This window comes from Capricornis sumatraensis, chromosome 2 (genome assembly GCF_032405125.1).
Source record: "Capricornis sumatraensis isolate serow.1 chromosome 2, serow.2, whole genome shotgun sequence".
Taxonomy (NCBI): Eukaryota; Metazoa; Chordata; class Mammalia; order Artiodactyla; family Bovidae; genus Capricornis; species Capricornis sumatraensis.
This window is the reverse complement of record NC_091070.1, coordinates 52,667,592-52,675,349: the sequence shown is the minus strand read 5'-3', so window position 1 is coordinate 52,675,349 and position 7,758 is coordinate 52,667,592. Positions and strand designations below refer to the sequence as shown.

At 39.4% G+C, this 7,758-nt stretch overlaps 1 pseudogene; it reads left to right on the top strand.

The window, feature by feature from the left end:
- The first annotated feature begins 432 nt into the window (after positions 1–432).
- LOC138072642 (large ribosomal subunit protein eL43-like) lies at positions 433–710 on the top strand (annotated as a pseudogene).
- Positions 711–7,758: the final 7,048 nt, after the last annotated feature.

Here is a 7,758-nt window from a genome sequence, read left to right as displayed (position 1 = left end):
TACTGACGGGATCCCCAGAACAGTGCTCTTCACGTGTGATACACAGACTCTTGCTAGTCTGCAAATCTTTGAGATCAGGTAAACATATACATTGAGGGAAAGCATGAGCAACTTTTATAGAAATTTGACACAACTGCAACATCAGAGTACTACTGCAACATAAGTTTATCTTGAATTTAATCTTTTCTAAATTAGGCTTATTTTTTTTAAGCCTTTTAATTTATTCGCTCATGTATTTTTAATGTTTTTTCACTATGCCATGCTGTATGGCATGTGAGATCTTAGTTCCCTGACCAGGAATCAAACCTGTGCCCCCTGCATTGGTAATGCAGAGTCTTAACCATGGGACTGCCAGGAAAGTCCCCAGGCTAGTCTTTAAAAAAAAAAAAAAAGCTTGTCTTGTTCTTGGGCTTGGATCTAGGTTGCGTTAACATGGCGAAACGCACCAAGAAGGCTGGAATTACGGGCAAATACAGGACCCATTATGGTGCCTCCCTCAGGAAAATGGTTGAGAAAATTGAAATCAGCCAGCACGCCAAGTATCCGTGCTCCTTCTGTGGCAAAACCAAGATGAAGAGACGAGCTGTGGGCATTTGGCACTGTGGTTCCTGCATGAAAACAGCAGCTGGTGGTGCCTGGACCAGCACACCACCTCTGCTGTCACAGTAAAGTCTGCCATCAGAAGACTGAAGGAACTGAAGGACCAATAGAAGCACCACCGTTTGATAATGTTGCTAGCCTATAATAAATGGGTTAATTTATGTTTAAAAAAAAAAAAAGCTTGTCTTTTTTATGTTTCATATTTCTTTTTTCCAGGAATTTGTTTTTATTGTTTTTATTTTTTACAAAAGTACTGGCCTGTGGCTGACTAGAAGAAAAGAAAGTAGACTCTTCATCACAGATAACTGAATAATTTGAGGTGTGTCCACATAAAGCTTAAGTGTGGGGACTCTAGAGTTACAGGGCCTGGAGAAGTGTCCTGGTTTTCTGGATGACTGTGTGAGTGTATTATCTGCATGACTTTGGGGAGATTATCCTAGTCTGCCTTGATTTCTCTATCTCTATAATAGAGGTGGTGGTAGTTGTACCTACATCATTGGATTGTGAAGAGTAAAGAAGTTAGTAGTAGGTTAATAGTAGGCTCTTAGAAAAGTGTCTTTTGCAGGGTATGGGGTCAGAGTGCTTTAGGTATCATCATTTGTCGTTCCAGACCTTATTCTGCACCTGTATCTTTGCATAAGCCAGGGCTGATGACTTAGCCCATTGTGACTTTTGAGACCCTAGGCATTTTTGCCTTTATGTGCCTCTTCTTCCATTAAAAAATTAAATATTGTATTTTATGACTTTGTTGGTATAAAGCTGAGTATAATCCAGGCTAAATTCATTATTATATATCTTTTTTGCTTTTACTTTTAAAATAAATGAGAACAAAAATATTTCTGCAGTCCTCTACATTAAGTTGGGTCCTGGGCATGGTGCTTACTGTGAGAGATTCAGACAAGTGGAAACTATAGGTTAAGCTGGCACTGATATAAGCTCTTCCTTCCCTTGCTGGAATGCTCTTCTTTTAAGCATCTTCTCTTGAGCATCATTTCTTCTCCTCTTGAGCAGTTCCTCTTCATCATATGAAATTCCACCCCAAGCTTCCTTCTCAGTCCATTCTATGTGTACAGCAGTTTTATGATTGTTCCTTTTCCCATCTGTCACCCAGGCCAGACTGTAAGTTCTTTGAGTTCAAGGAACACCTCTGTCTCCCCAGGACTAAGCACATTATGGTTGCACTGGTTAATTACTTAATGTGATTGGATAAAATATGTCATTGTGGAGGGAGCAGCATGGATGTGGGCCTCGGAGAAAGGAGGTTTATTTAGAAAACCAGAGAAGGTTAAAGACCTTTTCATTCACAATTCCTGCTTATGCCTGAACACTTGTGGACTTCAAGACACAGGAGGAAGTTGACTGGAGTATCAAGTAGCAAGAGTTTATAATACAATTGCCTGAGCAGTGGGAACTCCCCACTGATTAACATTAATGGGAGCTCTATTCATACATCACACAGAGAACAGACCCCTAAAAGCTGATCTGCTGCCTCATTAGAAGCCAATCAGATGCTTTCAGTGTTGAGTAATAGGTTTGGCTGGGCTGATTCCAGAAGCAGAACAGCGAGAAGGTTCTCTGCTAATTTCAAATGTGGTGGCGAGGCTGGGACAGAGCGAAGCCCTGGCAAGAGGATGTTGTGACTGAACCACAGGGTAAAAATCTCTACAGGGGGATGATCCAATTCGATGAGATTGCCTGCTACATAATCTTCCCCAACAAGGCAGCACAGGGTTTATTTCACAGCGTTGCCCAGACTCACTGTCCATTGACTCTTGCAGGGGTACTCCACTTCAGGTTCAGACTGCACACCAGAGAATCTTGCTAAACACGACCACCCTGGGCCACCCCTAGAGCTTCTAAGCCAGTGGGTCTAAGAGGGAGTCTAGAACCCAAGGTTTAACAAGCAGCTCGGGTAAATGATGATGTGAGTAGATTAGATCAGACCTTAAGAACATGGACATTGCTAAACAAATTATCTTTGAACAAGGGTGAATCCTTCCTTCTATGTTTTAGCCCTAATGGTCTGTGTCCGTAGCTATTGGTGCTCATTCTTTGGTGCCTGGAACCTAGTATAACCCTTAAGCATGAAAGGAAACCAGAAATATTCCCTTTCAGCCCCCAGACATCTCCTTTGCAGATTCTGAAGCCCCTATTTTTCTTTCAAGAGGTACTTTTGAGGGAGCTGGTATGTGGACATCAGACAGCTAGGGTCATCTCTCTTTTATTTCCTCCACTCAGAACTCTGAGTCCTGTGCTGTGAAACCAGCTCACTGGCACTCTGCACTGGAGTTCCATTTACTATTAAGGGCTCTAATGAGGAGGGACAGGCAATTATTATTATTTATTTCACTAATTAGCCAGATAATCATTCATTTTGAAACTATTCAGGGTTGGAAATCTGTTCATTTTGTGCCCTTTGTGTAATATGGATTCATTTAATTTATTTTTTTTTTCTTTTCCTTTACAAAAACGACTGCTTTGTTTTAAATGCGGGGCAAAGGTAGGGAGTGAGAAGGGGGAAATTAAAGAAGAGAGAGAGATAATTTCTGAGCTGTGAAGATAATGCAGCGAGGATCCAGAGTCCATAAAACCATCACCTTTCAGTCTCTGAAGACATAACGCTTGATGATAACCATAAAACATGTTAGTGCAAAATGAATTGCTGTTCTGTTCAAATCCTTAAATGTACTACTGTGGATGTCACTGGAGATATGCAACTCTTTTCTCTGGTGCCGAGATATATTTTATCATAATTTGTGGAGTGGATGACAGCCTTGTACACATGATTGCCTTTTCCTGCTCAGTTAGCTTGTCAAGGTCAGAGTCCTTTGGCCTTTTATGAATGTCGGACTATTAAGAAATGAGCAGGATAAGTGAACAGCAGGGAGAGGAAACTTTATTTTTCTTTATTAATTGATACGTTATGTTTTCATGCTGTTTGCTTATTGTAAGCTACCATTTTACTCTGTAGGTTACTCTGGAGATGGGAGGGGATGTTGTTGTTGTTTGGTGCCCTGCATCTTATTTTCATTGTGAGATGGAAAGAGCTTCTGGGAAGTTGGAATTCATCTTCAAAAATAAACTGTTCAGGAATGCTTGAACTTTCAGGTAGCGTTTTTTTAAGGTACATCATTACCATGGGATGTGGTACTTCTCTATGTTGATGTTTCTCAAGGGCATACATGCAATATGGCACTCTTTGTAATCCAAGTCTCCTAGCTAATGAGCCTGGTACATTAGGCTGAGAGTCTCTGTGCATTTGTTTGTTTTCAATGACTTCCGTTTTGAAAGTTAAAACCAGATCTGAGGATGATAGAAGCTGCAATCAAGTATCTTAATCTAAGGAAATGTGAGGTGGTGGCCATTTCTCAGAGAAATGGAAACTCTTGGTAAGCTCTAGGGTGGGGACGAGGATCCAAGGAAAAGGCAGAGGAGGTGCCACCTTCCTGAAAGATGTCTCAGCTGGCGCCCATGACTTAATACTCTCTTTACCTTGGCATACCCCTCAATAGCTTAAAGGATTCAATGTAAGAAATTTCTAGTCTAAATGACTCCTTCCCTTTCATGGGCCACTGTGTTGTCACTAAAACAAAATTGCTCAGAAGTCTCAATAAAAAGTTGATAATGCATGAATAAGTCCTTGTGCAGAAAGTTCAAGAAACCATTGTTCCCAGATCTTCAACTGCTCTTGCTAAACTTTCAGAAGCTCTGTCAGAGGGAACTTCTTATACCCCAGAATTGGAGAGGTATCAGGGTTAATTCTGATAGGAACAACAGCAGCGGGAAAAATGGCCTAGTATCTGTTCTGCTCACCACCGTAGTGATAAGATATTTACCAAAAAGAATAAAAAGAACTTAAAAAATAAGAAACCCTTTATAACATTCAACCTGATAGATCCTATCAGTTTAATTTACTGGAGTTGATCTTTATACTTTATATAGAAGAAAGTAATGTAAATGAAAGAAATATGTTTACACTCCTTAAGAGTGAGCTATAACTACTGAATCCAAGAACCACTTTCATATAGTGCTGGCATATTAAAAATGAGTTTGACTATTTTAAATAATTCTTTTCTATTCTTGAAAGCACTTTCAAGAGCTCTAGGGGAAGAGAAATGTGAAGGTACTAAAAAACTAGTCAAGCTGCATATTTAAAAGATTGAAAAAATAACCTAGACGTCTCCTGAAGGTCATCTTACTAAGTTGCCTTCACCGTATCATGACGAAGAAATGAAGATAATGGATAAATGCTGGAAGTCAAGGTTGACATTTGCAGGGACAGGATGTTTTAATAATCATTTAATACAACAAAGGATAGAAATGGGAAGCTGAGAAAGAAAATGGCTGAAATAGAAATCAAAAGTGAAGCTGGACGAGAGCAGCGAACATTTCTCTTCTGTTGTAAGATCCTCCGTTTAGTACAAGATACAGGTGGCTATTGGAGCATCACCTTCTAGTATTGATGGGGCTAGATAAAGGCTGTGGCAGCAGCTGGGCACTGCTCCCCTTAAGAACAAACCCTTAAGTGGCACTTTCTCAGGCCTTGACACACATACAGGGGGTTGTCAAAGTAAGCTTTGTAGGCAGTGGTTCCAGTTGGGCTGAAATTGAGAACCTGAGGTCTATGTGAGACCAGAATTTCCAGGCAAACTGACTTGTGGAAACCAAAATAGGTTTTCCTGATCAGTCTCGTCAATAAAGGGTTTTCTTCAGCCTTTCAGTACTTTCTGGCATCAGGATATTTGCACTTCTCTTCTCTTTCCCTGGAATGTTCTTTGTCTGAAGATTTCTGTGGTTTGCTCCCTAACTTCATGAAAGATTCTGCCCAAATGTCACTAGCAGCATTGCCTTCCTTCCCTAGCCACCCTATTGAGAAGCACAACGTGATTAAGTCACTCTCATTTTTGTAGAGCATTTTTTCTGTACTATTTATCATCACTGGATATAACCTATTTTTATTTGTTTTCCACATTAGAATGTATGGTCTATGACAGTAGGGTCTGTGCTTTATAGAAGCTCCCAACAAATTGGGAATTACTGCCTTTTCCCCAGTGCCTCAACAGTGCCTGCCATAATGCAGGATCTCAATGAAGGTTGGTTGAATGAATAAGTGGATAATAACAATAATAGCTTCCCTTTTTTGTGCACTTTCCCGGTGCCAATTTCCACATTCAATTCCCCGCAGACTGTAGTGTGTGCTATCTATACTGCCCTATAAGTGAGGTGACTGCTATTTTACACCCCCACTCTGGGTGCACAGATTTGATTCTGCTGTAAGGAATATAATGCCATTCTGAGGATATTAATACTCTGCACCTTCTTCCTAATAAACAGTTTGCTGTTGCACATAAATTTAAAATTAAAATTATATAAAGAAAGCATCCACATTATAAAAAAATTAATAGGAAAGGAGAACTTGACTCAGAAGGATTTCAGTTTCATCAGGCATCTTGGAAGGGACCTTTTGCTTAGAGTTGCCAAACTGTAGTGTGGGGGGTGGAGGATACCTAGTTAAATTCGAATTTCAGATAATCAATGAATGATTTTTTATTCATTATTGAGCATGTTCTATATATTGTATGGGACATGTTTATGCTAAAAAATTATACATTATTTATCTAAAATTCAAATTTAACTGGGTATCCTATACTTTATCTGCCACTGGTTTCCATTCTTTTTTAAAAATTTTATCGAAGTCAGTCTGTTAATCTCTGCTGTACAGTAGAGTGAGTTGGTTAAATATGTATGTATATACATTTTCATATCCTTTTCCTTTATAGTTTATCACAGAATATTAACTATAGTTCCCTATGCTATACAGTAGGACCTTGTTGTTTATCTGTGTTATATACAATAATTTTCACCTGCTAATCCCAAATTCCCAAGCCTTCCCTCCTCCCCCTTAACAACCACAAGTCTGTTCTCTATGTAAATCTGTTTCTTTTTTGTAGATATGATCATTTATGTCAAATTTTAGATTCAACATATGTCATATATGGTATTTGCAATTTTTTTTAATTTGCTGGTTTCCATTTCTAATGAGACATAGCAAAAAATTAGAGTAGCAAAAGTAATAAAAATCTTTACAGTTATCACTTCTGTTCCTCTGAACTCCATGAGTTTTGCATGTATCATTTCTAGTCCTCACAAGAACCTTTCATGTTAGATAGTATCATCCATCCTTCAGATAAGGAAATTGAAGCTCAGAAAGGATAGGAAATTTGCCTAAAATCACATAGCCAAAAAGTGTCCGTTCTACTAGAAAGTAAGCTCATTGAGGGTAGGGTCTTTACCCCAAAGAACACAATGTACAGGTCTCTCTGCCCGCTGTTTCCTCTCTCTGACCCCGCTGTTCTTGGAAGTACTAGGTTAGAGCCAATCGTGGAGCAAAGAGGAGCCATTCCTAGCTGGACCCCAGAAGGAGCTGCCTGGGATCTGGATGTCCATCTTTGCCTCCTTGGTTCTCACATCCTGAGCAACATTTGTGCCACATCTAGCCAATTCCCTGTGGGATCGTTGAGACACAGTACTTCCTTGTTAGTACTATTTTCTTTTGGTTCACTTGAAAATAGTTAAGCATAAACAGAAAACAGCAACAACTTGGGCTGTTTCAGTCCCAGAGTCACATGCGTTTTATTCTAAATGACAATATTTAACAACAAAATTGCTTCATTTCAGACTCATTGCGTTCTTTCAAATGGGAGTCCTATAATTTAAAAATAATAAATGCAACAGAGTGCATATATTGCTTTCATTAATCCCCAATACTGCTTATTTTCAGCACTTTTAAATTATTTGAGTGTGCTCAATAGATTTAGCTGAAGTGGAAAAAGAATCATTCAAATTTCAGACCATTTGCCGTTATCAATTTATCTGCTGTTTTCCAGCCAAGTAACTGAACTTCAGAGTAGCATGTGGTTTGAATGATTTCCTCCCAACCCCCTGCCTGGTATGAAACAGTGAATTAGTCAAGTAAAAATGTCTGTGGAATTGAAGGTGCTATAAACAAGGGCATCATAGCCTCTGAATGATCAGCCAGCACAGGTGATGTTGATTGCATGTCATGGTGTCCCAAGGACATCCAAAGTGACAGTGGAAACTTTCTGTCTCTGTGCCCAAAGTAAAGTGAAGAATTAAGCTATAATCTAAACACTTCAC